Genomic DNA, 20,642 nt, shown 5'->3' with positions numbered 1-20,642 from the left:
GCACAGATGTTGTTCAACCCCTGAGTTCCTCCAGCAAATTGTTGCTCCAGATTCCAGCATCTGCAGAGTCTCGTGTCTCCACTTATACAGGCAAGACACAGCTGGATACAGACCTAAAGCGGGCAAATGGGGCGTGGAATACGCTGCCTGGGGTGGTGGTGGAGGCAGGTACGTTGGTCAAATTTAAGAGATTGCTAGATAAGCATATGGAGGAATTCAAAATAGAGGGATATGTGGGAGGAAGGGGTTAGATAGTCTTAGGCGAGGTTTAAAGGTCGGCACAACAAGGTCGGCCTGTATTGTGCTGTACTGTTCTATGTTCTATGTTCCAAATGGGATTAGTGGAGACGAGCAAAAGGATCGGCATAGACGTAGTGGGCCAAAGGGTCCGTTTCTGTGCTGTACGACTCTGTGGCTCTGGAAAGGTGTGTTCCAGAGTTTGCAACTCTTATACAATTACAATTATGCCACAGAAACAGGTCCTTTAGCCCATCGAGTTTGTGCCCTCTCACTGAACCCATGCCCTCATTACATTTCTTTGTGGCCTATTCTATCTACATTCCTGGGCTGTGGGAGGAAACCGGAGCATCCTATGGGGAGCCTACGCGGTCACTGGGAGAACGTGCAAACTCCACACAACTAGCATCAGAGGCAGGATCGAATCCGGGACTTTGGACGTGTGTAGGGATAGCACTGCTTGCTACTCACGGAACTTCCTTAGATCCCGATCCTAATTTTCTTTATCTTAATATACCTGAACAGTTTTGTTCGGATTGTGTGCCCGCCTCTATGTTGAACAAGAACAAAGATATGGCAGCATTGACCTTTTGTTAGATTTGCATTCAAACCTGGCGTTAATGTTCTTGAATTCTATTTGCTTGGAAAAAAATCAGGCGCTCACTTCAAATATCTAACCAGTGTATTCATATAGCGTGGGCTCCAATTATTGGAGACCAACGCCCGGCTGAAAGCCAGAAAAATAAGAACCCACCATGACTTCTCCAAGACATATCGCACAATTTGCCAGCAGTTTAAACCGCGAGATGTTGAACTTGCTGGTTACATTTTGGTCCCGTGAGGAGAAGAGGAGGGGCAGATGTTAAAACGAGGTAATAGAAAACTCCCCCAGACTCAAGTGGTTGACATTTCGTGGGGATGATGTTGATCAAGGACAGGATGTGTTGAATTGGGTGAGGAACCTTGAGTGAAAAACTGACCGAGATACAGGATCACAGAGGTCTTCCCAGCGCCTTGCCTAAACGTTATACCCCAGCTGGGATTGTTAGTTATTAGCTGTTTGTTCTTTATGGGAACTTCTGTGTGAGAGTTAGGAATTTTAAACTTTATAGCTATGGCTCCATTTAAAGCAACACCCTTAGTGGACATCAAGCGCTTTTGAAAAAAGGACGGGGCGACCTCAAAACCAGATTGAGAGTGTCGGTGGTTATTGCGTTTAAAAGTTAATACATCATATTACTGGTAGAGTATTTGATCCGTGATGGAAACAGTGCAGATATTTGTATCTACTGAGCCTCCATCCTGTTCTGTAAACAGATAGGTATGAATTTATACATTATTTTGCTTTAACATATATAGGTGTGTACACACATCCGAAGGGTAAATTGCACTGAGCTGTATAGATGTATAGAAACAGTCATGACTACATTGGTACGTTGTGGTGAACAATTTACAGGCTGCGGTATGAAAAGATCAGAGTGACCTCTGAATGTTTTAATTTTCTGCCTCACTCAATACAAATGATGTTCTGCTAGAGTTGCCTATCAATTTTAATCAACTCTTTGGCCAACTTACTTTTCAAAATGGACTTTATAGACATATACAGTTGTCCAGAAGTAAAATGAGTTAAGCTTTTAAATTTCTCTGTGCCCAGCACATTATTCCTCCCACTCAGTAAGGTCAAGTACATGTGCATAATTAATATAAATGTTCCTGGCGATCATTACATTTATTCACTTCATTTGCAAAATGGAAACTTTGAAAGGACTTGGCATCGTGGAAAGCAAACATGACTCATAATCATTGGTTGAAATGTACTTCCATTCTTCAAGCCATTGATAAAAGTGATTAAAATATGACTAAGAGTCTTTATATCATGACATTTTTATATCTATATGTCCTTCTGCAGTAAAAAAAAACTAACCAAAGTATGAGGCACCACTTGGCAAAGGATTTCATTGCACTATAACATTTCAAACAATAACATATTTGACCTTGGATTATGACATCTGAGTTTCAAAAGTCCACAAGTATTACTTTCTCTAATGTACAATAAGTGGGCATGTCCTTTTGCTATGAAACTAAAACTAATATTTAAAAATACATTTAATGTCAGCTTTAAAATGGATTTTAAATATGTGTTTGGTCAATTGGTCCAAAGACTCTTGAGAATTTTCTAATACCTTATTCAATATTATTATTGAATAAATATTCCAGCAATTACTTACTTTCTTATGAACACTTTCATCAGATGTTGCTTTGTACTATTTACTCAATGTATTACTAGTGACTGGCATAACCCTCTTATCATAACCTGTGCAACAAGTAATTCATCAATCAAGTGGGTTCTCCCTCAGTTGTAGCTACCTGACCCTGTTGCAACATACGTTTTCTCTCATTTAGAAATATTACTAGAGTCAGAGTCCATTAGATATCTCCCCTCTTGTATTCTGCAAACTGCCGCACCACTTTACACACATTTCCTGTTGACAGAATCCCTTTGTGTTGAAAACACTTTATGAAGCACATCTTGGTCTTTTAAAGATTACAGCATAGATTCATGAGAATGCTTCCTGGATTCCAAGGGTTCAATTACATTAATAAATACTTCTAATCACTTTGATCACTTTGCACTAAAGTGGACTTTGTTTTTGTTATAATTCTGTTCTTTCTTGTAAAAATTGTGTATAATTTATGTTTAATTTATGTTTTTCTGCTTATCTGATGCTATGTGTCTGTGATGCTGCTGCAAGTAAGTTTTGCATTTCACCTGTGCACACATGTACTTGTGCATATGCCAATAAACTCGACTTGACTTTACTTGACTTAGAAGGTTAATGATTGCCCTTTTGGAAAGAGTAATCCAAGTTAGGAAAATAATTGGCATTTGGAAAAATCTGGATTCATGAATGGAAGTCAGTATGGAGTTGCTCAGAACAAATCATGTTTCTACTTAATACATTCTTTTCAAGATCTCAAAACTGCCGCACTCGTCACCACCTTGCCTTCCTTAACATACCCAGGGGTTATAATCTCACATGATTTTTCTGCTCCAGATTTGCCCCTTTGTTTTCCTGATTTTCAATGGTGATTTACACCATGGGCTTCAAACCTTCACCCTGATCTGTCGAGTTAAATTAATGCCACCAGCTGAAGCTGGAGGTCATGCTTCATAAAAACTGTTGGAATGATTGGGAAAGGGAATCTTCCTGTGGAGGGAGATTGCATGACTGAAAACTAATTAATACTTTGCATCTGTGTTCCTGAGAAAAGATGATGCAGCAGGATCAAGAGTAAAGACATCTGACTGGATAAAACAGGTAAAGAATATGTGCCTAAAGGATTTCCAGAAAACAGGAGATATACCAACATTGTACTCCTGTTTAAAATCAGCAAGGATAATAAACTGGCCGGGTGCACATCTGTCAGTCTAGTGTCAGTAGTAAGGAAACTATAAAGAAAATAACATGAAGAAAAATTAATTGGCATTTGAAAAAGTATTGTCTTATAACTAAAAGCTAGCATTGATTTGCTAAAAGACAAATTGTGTTTGACTAATTTGATCAAGTCCTTTGAGGACTAGTGGAGAGGGTTGTTAAGGGTAGTGTGATTGATGTGCACTTCTAAGCTTTAAAAAAAATCCTTTGACCAAGTACCACATAATGGGCTTGTTTGCAAAATTTAAATTTATGAGATTAAAGGGACAGTGGTACATGGATATAAAACTGGCCAAAACAAAAAGTAGAGAGTCTAGTCAATGGTTATTTCAGATTAGAGAGAAGGATTCATTCGTGAATGAAATAAAAACTGTGGATATTGGAAATCTGAAGGTAAAAAAAAAACAGAAAATACTGGAAATACACAGACATCATCTATGGAAAGAGAAATAGGGTTAATGCTTCAAGCCAAAGACCTTGAAAGGATTCAATGGTGTTAACCTGGCATAAATTCTAGGTTCACTGGTTGCTTTGATGTATAATAATATCCTGAATGTGGGTAAAGGATAATGTTTCAAAATAAGCAGATGAAATAATGATCAGCAATGTACAAAACAATGTGGATGATGGTAACAGACCTAAGAAAATGTGATAAAGTAGTCCGTGATATTTTTTTTACCAAGTAGAAATGTAAAATGATACATTTTAAATATTGTGGAGTTCCAGGATGTAAGAAAATGTGTCTCCTTTATTAAAATGCACAAGGTTCTTAGTGTGGATTCTCATAATGTAATTTTATGAAGCACCAATAACAGACATGGGTTTATGCTCCAGTACAGTGCAATGCTCTTATAAGATCTTAAAGGAATAGTGTACAGTAACTTAAATTCCAGCTGGTCATAGGTGAGCAATAAAAACTACCAAGTATTATTCAGCAGGTTGTTATAATACTAAATAAACAGTATTCCCGTTCTTGCAAGGAGTATCCAAGTAGAAAAAAACTTCCAATACCTGTAACAAACCCGTTTCTACATTTTGTTATGTGTCTATGAAACTTTGGCACTATATGTGCCATTAGAAGTGTAGGAACACTCTTCACCAATTAATACTTCTGGAAGTTTCTAGTGTAGGTTTGGAGAATTTTTTTTCTTTAACTTGCAATTTTCCATTGCATACCCAAGATCGAGTAGATTAAAGCCGAGGATGAAACTATCCTTACAGCAGTAACTGGTCACAGCATTAATGTCACTGCATTCTTACATCGTTGAGTTGTAAAGAGAAGGCATCATTCCTCATCAGTTGAAACAATGAACCATGAGCCGCTCATAATTACATAATCCACCACTGCTGCCTTTAAATGAGTATCTACAATCAAACAATATGCATTGATGCATCATGCTTTCTGCCTTGAACAAGAAAACAATATTGTAAGGTATCTAGCTTGTGGCAAAACTGACTGATCGTACTTTAGATATTTATCAATTAGTAGAAATTGATACACCCTTTTCTCCAAAATCAACTTTAAAGCACAATGTTTCACATAAAATGATACATTTGCAGCATTAATCAATGCTTAAATTAAAAGGAATTTAAATGAACAACTTGAAAGTGTATACTCTCAATATGCTTTACACTTTAGATTTGTATAAACATTGAATGACTCTTATGTTGCCTTCACCATTCCTAAGATCGTGTACAAACAATTCTGCTTTTAACCCAAGTAAAATATTGTTTATGAAACAGAAAATGCTGGAAATACTTGGCAGGTTAGGCAGAGTCCACAAAAAGAGAAACAGAATTTCCAGCATTTTCTCTTTATTTCCAAATTTCCAGACTCTGCAGAATTTTGCTTTTTCATAACATCTCCAATACTCACACAACTAAACCACCTTATTCAGGTATTTTCAAACTATGGAAATTCATTTAATTACATTGTAAACTGACTAATAGAAAGAACAATAGAATATGTAGAGACTGAGCAGACACAGTTCAATGTACAATTCTACATTTTGGATACAAGATTAGGGCAAGGAATTTCACCTTGAATGACAAGGCTTCAATGGAGTGGAAGGATCTTTGGATCACATCTCTTCAATGGCTGAGATCAAACTAGATAAACCTTTAAGAGACAGACCCAATCTTTTATTTTGTATGAAAAAGCACAGAAAGCAAAAGCTCGGAAGCAATGCCAAAAAATGTACAATTACTTGGTTAGTTCAGCCTGGAGAATTTTTTATGTTGCTGGCATTCTGATTACTGGAAGTATAAGAACAATGAAAAAAAAACACACAGCATAGACTCTTTGAATGTTACCAGAGATGAAGGGTAATAGTTAGGCAGAGAGAATTGGCAAAGCATATTAACATGTGTATACATTGCAAGAATTTGCATACATCTGTTTTGTTATACTGATGACACATTTTCCCTTATACCTTTTGTGTTCAGTTACAAACTCTTCCAGGATCCTCTGCACTTTCAGACTGGGTGTAATATTACTTCTTAAACTACATCACCTTCCACTGTCTTCCAAAGTATCCCTTCTGTTCTCCAGCCTGGTGGAGCTGCCTTTCTCTGCTTCCATTTATACCTGTCCATTTGCAGCCAGAGAGTTCCCTACAATGGCTTCTTCTCCCATTCTGGAGTTCTTTTCCCTTGAATTCCAAAGAATCTACCAATGACCTCATTCTCTATCTATGTGATGTCCTCTGCTGACTTTTTCTGTTGACATGGAACCAATTATCATAAGCACCATATTCCATAAGTTGTCCATGACCTTGTCTCAGATGATTCACATTTATCTCCTGTTAGCTGTGGAGAAGAATTAACTAAGTGACTAAGAATGCCATAACAAAGTCTGAAGTCATGCCACAGATTCCGCACCCTTTGATAATCACAGTATTTGCAACCCCAGAAGTCTAGCCAAACCCAGGTGGAGTGACTTACCCCATTCACTTCCCACTCTAGTATGACCTGCCTAAATCCCACTTGTCTAGATGCAGGGTCTCAACGTTGACAGTCATCAAAGACTCTTGCAAATTTCTACAGATGTACAGTGGAGAGCATTCCGACTGGTTGTATCACCATCTGGTATGGAGGCTCCAAAGCACAGGATCGAAAGTGGCTGCAGAGGTTGTAGACTCAGCCAGCTCCATCATGAGCACAACTCTCCCCACCATTGAGGACGTCTTCAAAAGGTGGTGCCTCAAGAAGGTGGCATCCATCATTAAGGACCCTCACCAGCTGGGACATGCCCTCTTCTCGTTACTACCGTCGGGAAGGGGGTACAGGAGCCTGAAGATCCACACTCAACATTTTAGGAACAACTTCTTCCCCTTCACCATCAGATTTCTGAACAGTCCATGAACCCATGAGCACTACCTCGTTATTCCTCTTTTGCACTATTTATTTATTTTTGTAACCTATAGTAATTCTCGCACTGTACTGCTGCCACAAAACAAATTTCACAACAAACGTTAGTTATAATAATTCTGATTCTGTCTGTTTCCCTCCACAGATACTGCTTGACCCACTGAGTTCCTTCAGCAGTTTGTTCCTTTTTGATCCAGATTCCAGGATCTGCAGTGCCTCAATCCCACCTTCAGCAAGTCTGCTTCTGGAACCTCATTGTTTCAGAGTTCAATTGGCTGACCTCCAATCCTCAAGCTTCAGCTCATCCAGACTTCTCCTGCCCATGCCAAGTCCAGCACACTTGACGCTCCTGTTCTCACTGACCTGCATTCACTCGGGTGTATTTCTAAAAAAAAAACAACAACCTTATCTTCACACACAAAATGCTGGAGGAACTCAGCAGGTCAGGCAGCACCTATGGAGGGAAATAAACAGTCCATGTTTCAGGCCAAGACCCTTCATCAGGACTGGAAAGGAAGAGTGTAGAAGCCAGAATAAAAAGGTTGGGGGTGGGGATGACCTGTCCATCTTTTCCCCATCTCCTTCCCTTTCTTCTATGGTCGACTGCCTTCTCTTACCAGATTCCTTCTTCTTCAGCCCCTTGCCTCTTCTACCGATCACCTCTCAGCTTCTCACGTCACTCCCTTTCATCTCCCCTCCCCCACCCACCTACCTGCCCCCCTCACCTGGACTCACCTGTCACCTGACAGCTTGTGCTCCTCCCCCTCCCCATCCCTCTCCCCCAACCATCTTATTCTGGCTTCTGCCCTCTTCCTTTCCAGTCACAATGAAGGGTCTCGACCCAAAATGTCGACTGTTTATTCCCTTCCACAGGTGCTGCCTGACCTGCTGAGTTCCTCCAGCGTTTTGTGTGTGTTGCTCCAGATTTCCAGCATCTGCAGAATCTCCTGTGTCAGCCTTCCCTTCATACTCGTGATGCAGGGTTTTGGCCCGAAATGTCAACAATTACCTTCCCCCCACTGCTTGACTTGCTGAGCTCCTTCAGCAGATTATTTGTTGCTCCAGATTCCAGGATCTGCAGTCCCTTGTGTCTTCATATTCCTTCTTTGATTTGTCTGTCTCTCTAAACTCCTGCAGCCCACCCATCCCTTAAACCCTGTTGCTTCATCTCTGGGCAGTGGAACATCTCCTATCCTTGACAAGAGTGGCTCCAGCCTGCTTGCCTCTGCACTCTGCAGTCTTCTTTCTGGAGTAAAACACGAGCTTCTGGAGGACCTCAGTAGATCAGGCAGCATCTGTGGAGGGAAATGGACGGTCAACGTTTTGGATCGAGACCCTTAATCTTTGCTTCAGATCCCAGCATCTGCGGTCTCCTGTGTCTCTCTTCATTCTGGGGGACTCTTAAAGCTCACATCCTTGTACAAGATCTTGGTCAAGCCCCAACCTCTAGTTTTCATTCTGAAGAGATATGGGACGTCTATCTTCACCAACTGCCCTATTTAAATGTAACGTAAATATACATGTATTTTGTTGTAGCAATCTTGACTTCGGGGCTGTTTTCCGGTGTTTAAGCGCTCGTTATAGGTTAACTGAAAAAATACAACATAACCACAAAATTATCACCCCCTTGCAAAGAATTAAACACAAGAGGAAGAAATCTTCAATACAAAATAAAATCCCTGACACTAACTTTCTTCATTGGTGAATAGTTTCTTCGAAAAACTTCTAAAACCAGCAATCCACTTTGCGAATTTTTATGCCCACCAAATTGAATGTTACTTGCATAATGGTGAATCTGGGATTGCAAGAATGTTAGATATATTTACATGTGTTAAAATCAAACTTGTCTTAATTGTCAAAAAATTATGCAAGGTAATGATAAAGAAACCCTAGTGTTCCACCTTATGGCATTAAGCGTATTGACACGTGTCAATCAGAATAGTTCACGTACATTTATTTTGTGAGACTGCTTATAAATTTTCCCTTGTACCTTTGTGTTCGTTTACCAACTCTTCCAGAAAAATTTCGTCCAATTTACTATTTTGGTAACAGGAAACCCAACCGAGTACATACAAAATGATGAGAGATGAGAGGAATTTCGATATAAATGTTGTTACCTGCCCTGTCCGAGGTTGGAGAACGTTGGCTACATGGAAGGTACAATTTAGCTGGATGGCCTTGAGAAAAAAAAGATATTAATTTAATGAAGTGACAATCGTCAGATGTGCTGGACCAAGGACTAAAAGAGGTTTCAAAAACTATTGGGTTATTCAATGCATGATTCATATCCCGGGTCATGAGATGTGTCGGCTGGACCCCGGTAAAGCATCAGTCTGCTTTTAAAATGACACTGGGAATCACAATAAACATTTGCTACACATCACATTAATACTGTAGCTATAATTAATGGTATTTGTTGGTGTGGGCGGCTAATATTTTACTTACGATTCTACAGATCACCCCATTATCACACACACCAACACATGTAAATGTTTTAAATACAAAATTAATTCCCTCCCCTTTTTCAGATTGAGCACAGAGAACGCATGCTTTCCTCTGCACACACTGGCTCTCACACCGAGATTATTAATTGGACAGTAGCAGGCTAATGAAGGTGCACGATTTCTGTCACAAATCAATCCGTGTCCACTTAGGAAGGGCGATCTCAGCGAATGAAAAGCAGAGAGCACAATCAAAGTAATTAACCCGGATCGATCAAAATGATGCAATTTGTCATTTGGTCTTCGTTGTATTACACCTATCGATCTTGTCTCAGTTGGGCTCTTCAGCAAACAGAAATATGTTTCAATGACATTCACATATCCCGTTGGTTTTCTTACTTGAATGCCGTCCCCTTGCTAAGCGCTCGACGTTATTTTGTTTGCAGTACAGACCCCACTGCGAGAGGCAGTCCCCGCGAAACTTTGGATCATCAACAGCAATTAACGAGATCTCAAAACAAAGCAACAGCAAATGTCTTGGGTAGATCCAATTAAAACCCCTCGGTTAACGATGATTAAACAGGCGGCCAAGCATTTGTACTTCGCCTTTGTGCTGGCGAGGAACGTCGTCCACCACCTCCCTCACGAACAATAGACATATTTCAGCAAAAAAGACAACATCAAAGGGATGCATTTCCCACTTGTTGAAGGAGCAACGATTTGGGTTGCGTTAATTTCACCAATTCACTAACAATGATTATGATGCAAATCGGGATCCTCGCTTTAATAATTAAAAGGACTATTTAAATCAGAATCGTCAAAGACGTCAGGAAATATTTAAAGTTTAATTTCATAGTAGGATTGTTTAAAACATATAAATTAACACGTGAAATGCAGACTAAATAACTTCGGTAAATTGTTTGGAATTTTATAGTATAAAGACAAGGGGCTGACTGGGAAACGGTTCTTGAGACTGGTCTTGACTGGAATTCATCCTCCCTCCCACTTCCTCCGGCCCCAGTTATCTCGTCCTATTTACAGCCATTCTTCTGTTCTCTTTTATCTGCTCACCGAGATTCTCTCTGACGAATGATGCACATTAAATGTGCTGTGTTGTGTGTGCAATATTAGAAGCTGCCTTTGGTAGCTAGGTTTGCAGGGGGACAAATGTTCTAACACTTTACTTACAAGTTGTGGACTGAAGTGAGCGCTGTTGTAAAATGCAAACAGGTTTCTTGATATTACATGCAGATTTTTGCTTGAAATTCCTTTGATGGATTAAAGCAAACTGTTTCTTTATAAAAGTTATGCTTAATAACAATATAATCATTTTTATTATTTCCCACTGCAAATTCATTCCGATAATCCGGGAAGGAAAGATTTTGAAGCATTTTTGGAACATTTTTATTCCCTGGGTCTATTCAGCACCACGGAGAGCGCTTGGTGCTTCAGCGGCTTGACAGCTCCACGAGACGAGGGCGCCACTAAGTGTTGAACTGGGGTCATTACAACTGTATCGACTGGCATCAATACACCTACGCACTCCCTCTACCGTTTTCTATTTGCAATTCTTTTTGTTTTTGAAATAATTGTTAAACTTAAATACGAAGCATTTCTTTTCAGACTTATTTTCTCAATTTCGCGTAGTTACACCATCAATCAATTTAACTGCCCAGTTGTAGTGCAGCATTCAGAGGATTGGATTTTAGTAAAAGAGACGACCCAAGGAACGCGCCGGGACTAAAAAAGGTAACAAGCCTAAACTTAAAAGTTTAAAGTCTAAAGTCGAGTTTATTGTCATATGCACAAGTACACGTGTGCACAGGTGCAATGAAAAGCTTATTTGCAGCAACAACACAGGCACATACATAATATACATCCATGGTTAGACTGGTTACATACGTAACTACATACGTGGTTAGATTGAGCGTGAGAAGAGACTTGTCCTGGCGCCACTGGACCCTAAGGGATGCACTTGTGCAACAGCCTCTCCGAAAATTCGCTGATGCAACGTGCAAGGAGGAAACATTCGTGCTTTGGATTCATTTTAAGGAAATACATTTAATTCTTGGTGCAACGAAAATAGACAACGAAGGTCCCGTTGTCATTATTGTACATATTATGAATAAAGTATACATTTTTTTGAGGAAAATGCACAGTTTGTGAATACTGGCAAAGAACGAGTTAGAGGTAAAAGAAAGTTTTCGTTTCAGCAGAGTGAACTTGACTAAAAGAACAATGGGGGTTATTTGGGGGATGAAGCGGAGTAAAGCTCAGGAAGAAACGTCAAAAGTGCAAACAAATGAAGAGAATCTCCGACTACAATCATGTTGGTGAGACAGAAAAACAAAACAGCAGCTGCACTAAAGAATTCCGGATGAGAACTGAATAATAAACATAAAAAGAAATTGGAAACCTGAAACCAAAAATAAACAGAAAATGCTGGAAAATCTCAGCAGATCCGGCAGCAGCTGTGGAAACAGTTGACATTTCAGGTCTTGTCAGATGAAAAATTAGTAAGTGCTTCAGATTTATGGAGTGGGAACAGGATTGTATGGTGTTAAGCAGGAAAACCAAAGTGGCTTCCAGTAACCTGTCAAAGAAAATAACAGATTTTCTTGTCAAACAGTGAAAATTCCCTCAGAAATGTAGCTCTGTATAGTGGGTGTCATGGAAGAGAATAAAGGCATGATTGTCATCATTTATAGTGCTTGGGTACTGGAATTACTATGATGGCAAAAAATTTCCAATCTTTAATATTACAGAACCCTGTTTCAAATATAATAATATGCAGGGCCCTGATCTACTACTGTGACCTACTTGGGTAAATGGGTCATGTATAAACTGTAAAATTGTTTCTAATATATTCTAAATTCCTTGTTTAATTTATGGTTTGTAACTCACTCTATGCTTCCAATTTTTTATGTATAATTTATGATAAAATGCAATCTTCAATGTTAAAGTACATGGTCTTAGAAGAAGGAAACCAATAATTCATTGCAATAAATAGCAAGTGTGTAAAGCATCCCTGGTGCAGAAGTGACACAGTGGCACATTTTTAAAAAATGGATTATTGTGATTTGCAATGCACTGCCTGAAAGGGTAATGAAATCATCTTCAAAAGTAACTCTCAGAACAGAATTGGATGCGTACAGAGAGAGGGAAAAAATACACATCTTTGGAAAAGGAGCAGGTGAGGGGGATTAGTTGAAAAGTCCCACCAGAGTCACCACATAATGGGCTGAGTGGTCTCCTTTGTGTGATTCTAAGTGCCCATACTTTTTCCTTCTGTTCTGACGAAGAGTCGCAGACTGAAATGTTGACAGTTTCTCTTTCTACAGGTGAGGCCTCACCTGCTGAGTTTCTCCAGCACTTTCTCTTTTTGTTTAAGACAGTTTTTAATTTCTGTACTTTTTCTTTAGCTGGTTCCATTTTATTTCTGTTTGTACTTATTGCTGCCCTTAGAATCTTGTGGCATTTATACATTTGACAACAGTATTCTGATGAAATGTCATTGGCCTGAAACGTTAACTCTGTTTCTCTCTTCACAGATGCTGGCTGATCTGCTGCATTTCCTGTTTTATTTCTACCTGACATGTTCTTGCTTAGTGTGGAAGAGAGCATCAAAATGCTGCTCCTTCTATTGTGAATATCATCCATCAACAGTTCCCTTCTGTCATGAGAAAATATTCTGTTCTGTTCTTCCCATGGTTCTGTCTCAAGGAACAGCATTTTATCCTGTGGGGAAGATTAGGGATGTAAAGACATGTCTTATCACTCAGTGACAGTGTAGAAGAACATGAAAGCATGACTTTTCTTTGACAACACAGTGCTTATGATTAATCCCAGTGTAATTTCTAGCAGAGGGATTTTAATCACTTCTATACTGAACAATTGGATTTATCACAATTCAAAAAATGTATTAAAGCATAATCTTTTGGATACTTTAGTCATTAATGTGTCAAGGTGGCTGTGATAATTAAGTTCATTTGATGCTGGTACTATGTGGGTGGTTTTTTGTGTGTGTGGGGGGAGTTGAGTTGTGTGTGTGCGTGGGGGGGGGAATTATTGTGTGTGTGTGCGTGTGTGTGTTTGTGTGAGAGAGAGACTGTGGGGAGGAGGGAGTTGTGTATGTGGGAGTTGTGCATGTGTGTATGTGTGTGCATGTGTGGGAGTGTTTAAAGTGTGTATGTGTGGGTGTGTGTGCGGGAGTGTTTGAAGTGTGTACGTGTGCATGTATATGTGAGTGTGGGTGGTTTATGTGAGGGTGTGTGAGTGTGGGCGGTTTATTTGTGGCAGGTGCCCTTGAGTGTTGGGTGTGGGAGTTGTAGGACTCTGCTTCAGGTGTGTTAGCTGGTCCCAATAAACATTTCAGTCATTGGCCCTCGGCTGAAAACTTTACTTGTGCCCAAGTCGTAACTTGCTGAGCATTGGACTGTCTCAACACCAAAGCTGTGCCACATAGGATCAGGGGTCAGTAGCCACAAGTTGTCACTGAGGGGTGCAAAGGATGGGGATGTGACGGAGCAGGATGGTCATTAGGGCTCACTATTTTGGAAGAAATGGTGTAGAACCATGTACTGTATAAATGTATTGGGGGAGCAGGGAGAAGCCTCTGTTGATGAAGTGGGGAGGGTGAGTTTTGAAGGAAGTATGAGGAACTGGGATCACAACACATAAACAGTCTTTGGCACATTTATTTATAACAAGTTAACAACATTGACTTACAGAGGGATCTTGGGGTCAAAGCCCATAACTCACTGAAAGTGGCCACACAAGTGGATAGGATGGTAAAGAAGGCACAGGGCATGCTTGCCTTCATTGGCCGGAGCACTAAGTATAAGGAAGTCATGTTGCAGCTGTATAAATCTTTTGTTTGGCTGCACTTGCAGTATTGTGTGCAATTCTGGTCACCTCATTATAGGAAAGACGTGGAGGCTTTGGAGAGGGTGCAGAAGAGGTTTACCAGGATGCCGCCTGGATTAGAGGCTATGACCTATGAGGAGAAGATGGACAAACCTGGATTGTTTTCTCTGGATCGTCGAAGAATGAAGGGAGACCCGATTGAAGTTTACAAGATTATGAGAGGCATAGATAAGGTAGCCAGTCAGAATCTTTCTCTCAGAGTAGAAATGTCAAATGCTGGAGGAGGTGCAGTTAAGGTGAGAGGGGGAAAGTTTAAAGGAGAGGTGTAGGGCAAGTTTTTTTTTACACAGAGAGTGATAGGTGCCTAGAATGGGCTGCCAGAGGTGGTGGTAGAGGCAGGTATGATAATGGCGTTTAAGAGGCTGATAGAGACACGAATATGCAGGGAATAGAGGGATGTGGATCATGTACAGGCAGAGGAGATTTCATTTAATTTGGTATCATGTTTGGCATAGACATTGTGAGCTGAAGAGCCTGTTCCTGTGCTGTACTGATCTATATTTGGTCTATAAGTTAATGGCTAAATGGTCTGTTTCAAAACATAAGCAGTGGTGTGAAATATCTGAGCTCAGCTGGTAGTTATTCACCATCAGCATCAGTGAAATAAATTGTTTTATCCTTATCACTGTTACACGATATTCTTCATACTTTGGTACCTGCAGTTGATTTTATTGGAATACAAATGTCTTAATTCTGAAAGCTGCCTGGGCCATGGAAGGAATGACTTCAAGATAGTTTCAATCCAATTCCTAATGGTATCTTACACAGCAAAAATCTCTGTTGATTCAAGATCCATTAAAATTGCCCACAGCAAGTTTACTCAGAATGACCTGACAACTGGTAAAGTGGAAAATGTGAAATTTATACTGTGCAGCAAGGGTTCAAGAATAGAAGTGAAGGCCTGAACTTTAGTCTGCAACTTGGGTGTCATCTAGTTGATAAGAGATGATTTTTAAGCTGATATCTGGTATTAACAGAGCTTATGTCATAAGACTGCCAAGTTGTAAAAGAATGATTCTTTATCCTCTAGAGGGCTTAGTACCAGAAAGACTGAACTCACATCAGAGAGCCTCTGACTACATTTTATAAACCAGCCAACTTATAGTTTCAAAGATCCATTTTCATATTTTAATTCAACACTGAGGAGTTCAGGTTGATATTCACATGTAGTAACAGTGTTGAATCTGACTGGCATGTGCTTTAGGCAATCAGCTGAGAGACGTTCACAACCATAAAAAATCTCACAGTAGGTATGGCCTCTCGTTCATATTCCATCAGTGAATTGGATCAGTGCCAACTGTTCTGCCTAAATTATTGAATTAGTTTGTGTTTAAGTATGTAAACATGTAACAATAAAACATAAAATGTTGGAAACACTCAGCAGGTCAAGCAGCATCTGTGGAAAGAGAAACAGAGTTATTGTTTCAGGTCAAAGACTCTTCATCAGATAGATTATGATAAGGCTACCATCGCCCACCAGCATCTGCCAAGGTTGAGCTCTCTTCACAAAAAACAACTTTAAGAGACACTTTTTTATTCCTCTGTTAAAGAGGTTCAGGTTTACAAAATGCTGTATCATACGCCATTGTCTCTGCACTCATTTAATAGAGGAACAACAAGGTGTCTCCTGAAGTGGTTTTTCCATTTATAGAGTTCAACCTTGACACATGGCTTCCAAATATATTGGTATATGCATGAAAAGATGGATGAATTGAACTAGATGCCTCCTTGGTGTCAAGATACTTTTTACAAAGCAACTGTTAAAATCCTCCTTCCATGAGCTGAGATTCCCACAATGATGATATCGAGCAAGTACTTGCTACGGTGGTGATTATTGTTGAATGATATTAATTGGACATTTTAATCCTGATTGATGTGACACCAGATTTTGCTGCCAGCTGCTGCAGCAGTGATCCTATTACAGTGTAGTCTTGTAATTGGCACATCTGGGACTTCATGAATATTGTGCTCAATGAGTTATCTCAAAGAATTAACAAAGCGTCTGAGAAAAAGGCAGTGAAAGAAATTGAGTGAATCTGAGTCAAGTTAGAGTCAAAAAGAGAAAACAAAGGGAGTAGGTTAAAAGAAGAAATTAAGACAGAAAGGAAAAACAAGTTTTTAAAAATCAAAATGAACAATCTGACCACTGTGATTTGGAATTGCTGTATTAGTCCTTGAGAAGTAATTAAATGAATAGTCAAGGAGATATGAAAAATATACAGATATTCCTAATCTATAAAACCATCCATTCATTCCCTATCCATGATCAAAGGAATGTAACTCTTACCTTTACTTCAAATTTTCTTAAAAAATGCCCCAAATTCTCATTCAACTGATGGATTTTCTCATTCAACTGAATGTAGTAACAGGGATGCAAATACATATGATAACGTCCATTATTTCACAATTTTAATTTCCGCAACACACTTTCTCTGGCATTTAAATGCTTATTGCAATTTAATATGTTATGTATGGCTTGAGTTTTCTGAGACAAACAAAATTTCCTCTTATCCATGAGTGCAAAGAAGTAAGAAATTCATCATATAATTTTGCAATGAAGATGTGCGAATGAAACTACAATAGTGCATTGGTTTTTGTATTTGCTTTTTAGAGATAATTCTCTAGGTTCGATGTTGTTCCTTTGCACTGATTTCCATGGTGCCAAGGCTAAATGATTGCTATGGTTTATTTCTGTGTTTGGTAATTAACTACTCCCCTTTAACTCTCCAAAATGTATTATCATTAATCCTAAAACTTCAAAGGAAACAAATGCTTTTATCATTCTGCATCACAACATCTAAATTATGTTGATCAATGAATTTAGAACCCAAAAGATAGGCGTAGATTGGAGGATCAATCAGTGGTATTTCAGTTTAACATGTCAATGTCAGATGACAGCCATTATAGCTGCATTTTCAATTGCTCTGGTGTTTAGATAAGTGTTTGAATAATCTTTTTTAAATTCCATCAGAATGCTTAGACCACTTATCAAGGGATTTTTGTGAGCTTATGAATGTCTACAATTCAAGCTAATGCTAAAACCTCTTCTGCTCAGATGCTTAAAATGGAAACATTGAAGTAAAATACTCCAGGACAAGAGCTGCTTGTCTGGTTTATGTTGTGTTGCGAAAGTTCATAGGCTTTGTATTTGGGGCAGTTAATTAAAAACACATGACACCAGGAAAATAACATTTACTTTGCTGAATGTTGCTTTAACCTTCTAATGTGTTTATAACATTGTGATATTTTAACACATTTTTTAACTTAATCTTAAAGGTTGTTTTGCCCTCTATTTGCATGGGTCATCAATCCCCATTTTCATCTCAGAACCAGAATCAGGTTTATTATCACTGACATATGTCGTGAAATTTGTTGTTTATTAGCAGCAGTATAGTGCAAGATGTAAAAACTACAATAAGTTACAAAAATAAATAAATAGTGCAAAAGAGGAATAACGAGGTAGTGTTCATGGGTTCATGGACCGTTTAGAAATCTGATGACGGAGGGGAAGAAGCTGTTCCTGAAATGTTGAGTGTGGGTCTTCAGGCTCCTGTATCTCCTCCCCAATGGTAGTAACGTGAAGAGGGCATGTTCCGGATAGTGAGGGTCCTTAATGATGGATGCCACCTTCCTGAGGCACCACCTCTTGAAGATACCCTCAATGGTGGGGAGGGTTGAGTCCGTGATAACCCTCTGCAGCTCCTTTTGTTCCGTGCATTGGGGCTTCCATACCAGGTGGTGATGCAACCAGCCAGAATGCTCTCCACTGTACATCTGTAGAAATTTGCAAGAGTCTTTGGTGACGTACCGAATCTCCCCAAACTCCTAATGCTGGGATGCCTTCTTCATGATTACATCAAGGTGTTGGGCCCAGGATAGATCCTCTGAGATGTTGATGCCCAGGAACTTGAAGCTGCTCACCCTTTCCACTGCTGATCCCACAATGAACACTGCTGTGTGTTCTCCTGTCCTCCCCTTCCTGAAGTCCACAATCAATTCCTTGGTCTTGCTGATGTTGAGTGCAAGGTTATTGTTGCAACACCACTCAACCAGCCGATCTATCTCATCCCTGTACGCCACCTTGTTGCCATCTGAGATTCTGCCAACAGCAGTGGTGTCATTGGCAAATTTATAGATGGCGTTTGAGCTGTGCCTAGCCACACAGTCATGCTTGTAGAGAGAGTAGAGCAGTGGGCTAAGCACACATCCCTGAGGTGCAGCAATAAGCACACACAATAAGTTTTATCAGTGTGACGCAAAGTGGTGACATTTAATTGAGACACATTGTTCAAAGCCAAAAGCAAAAGGAGTTGATACTGGAAATCAGAAATAAATCCACATTTACTGCTCATAGTATAATCTCCTCTACAATGGGGAAACCAAATGCAGTTTGGGTGATTGTTTCACACAATAAAGAGACACAAGGGACTGCAGAGCAACACACAAAACGCTGCAGTAACTCAGTGGGTCACCCAGCATCTGTGCAGGAAAATGGACAATTGACGTTTTGAGTTGAGATCTTTCATCTGGACTAGAAGAAAGAGGGGAGATGGCCAATATAAAAAGGTGGAGGGAAGGGGTGGAGGTTGCTTCACTCCTCCACTGTTTCCCTTCCCCACCTCCGTCTCTTTATTCCACGCTTCACCTTCCTCTCCTATCAGATTCCATCGTCTTCAGCCTTTTGTCACTTCCACCTACCACCTGCCAACTCTCCTCCCCTCCCTCATCTGCCGATTACCCCCCTCACCTGGATCCACCGATCACCTGCCAGCTCTTGGGCCCAAAATGTCAACTGTCCATTTCCCTCCATAGATGCTGCCTGACCCGCTGTGTTCCTCCAGCACTTTGTGTATTACTTTACAGAATATATCCGCTCAGTCTTACGGGTGACTCTGAGCTTTCGGTTGCTCTGACTGCTCTGACTTTGGTCTCTGACACTGTTCCAAAGGTACTAGTAATTGGTTGTACCGAGATACAGTGAAAAACTTTTATTTTGCCTGCCATCCAGATAGATCATGCCATACATTAGAACATAAGGATGCAGAATATAGTGTTACAGTTACAGAGAAAGTGCAGTGCAGGTAGACAAATAAAGTCAACGTCCACGACAAAATAGATCGGGAGATCAAGGGCTCAAGAGTTTGTCTTTCAGCATATGAGAGGTCCTTTCAAGCGTCCGATAACAGTGGGATAGAAGCTGTCCTTGAGTCTGGTGGTTCATGCTTTCAGGCTTTTGTATCTTCTGCATGACAGGATAGGGGAGAAGAGAGAATGACTGGGGTGAGAGGGGTCCTTGATTATGTTGACTGTTTTTCAAAGGCAGCGGGAAGTGTAGATGAAGATTGTGTTCAGTTCTGGTTGCCTCATTATGGAAAGGATGTGGAAGCTTTAGAGAGGGTGCAGAGGAGATTTACCAGGATGTTGCCTGGATTGGAGAGCATGTCTAATGAGGATAGGTTGAGCGAACTAGGGCTTTTCTCTTTGGAGAGAAGGAGGATGAGAGGGGACTTGATAGAGGTGCACAAGATAATAAGAGGCATAGATCGAGTGGACAGTCAGAGACTTTTTCCCAGTGTGACAATGACTAACACAATGAGACATAATTTTAAGGTGATTGGAGGAAGGTATGGGGGGATGTCAGGGGTAAGTTTTTTACACAGAGAGTGGTGGGTGCATGGAATGCACTGCCGGCAGAGGTTTTGGGAGCAGATACATTAGGGTCATTTAAGAGACTCTTAGATAGACACATGAATGATAGAAGAATAAGGTGCTATGTGGGAGGGAAGGGTTAGATAGGATAAAATGTCGGCACAACATTGTGGGCTGAAGGGCCTGTACTGTGCTGTAGTGTTCTATATTCTATGAAGTCAGTGGAGGGGAACCCAATATAAGGTCAAGAAGCAGCACCTCATTTTCTATGTGGGCATGTTGCAGCCCAAGGGAATGAATTCAATAATTTCAGATAATCGGCCTTCCCATTCTTGTATCTCACATTTTCAGGACTTAGTTTTGCATTCCTTTCTTTTCCTTGTTTTGGATTTATTTCATCTTCTTTTATTTACACCACCCCCACACACATATTTATCATCCCCATTTAGCCACCACCACCATTTAGAACATAGAACAGTACAGCACAGGGACAGGTCCTTTGGCTGTACCCACTATGACACCAAATTAAGCTAAATCTACCTGCCTGCACATGATCTATATCCCTCCATTCCCTGCAGTACTA

This window comes from Pristis pectinata, chromosome 30 (assembly GCF_009764475.1).
Source record: "Pristis pectinata isolate sPriPec2 chromosome 30, sPriPec2.1.pri, whole genome shotgun sequence".
NCBI classification, from domain to species: domain Eukaryota; kingdom Metazoa; phylum Chordata; class Chondrichthyes; order Rhinopristiformes; family Pristidae; genus Pristis; species Pristis pectinata.
The sequence above is the reverse complement of the archived record's forward strand: the minus strand, read 5'-3'. Positions refer to the sequence as shown.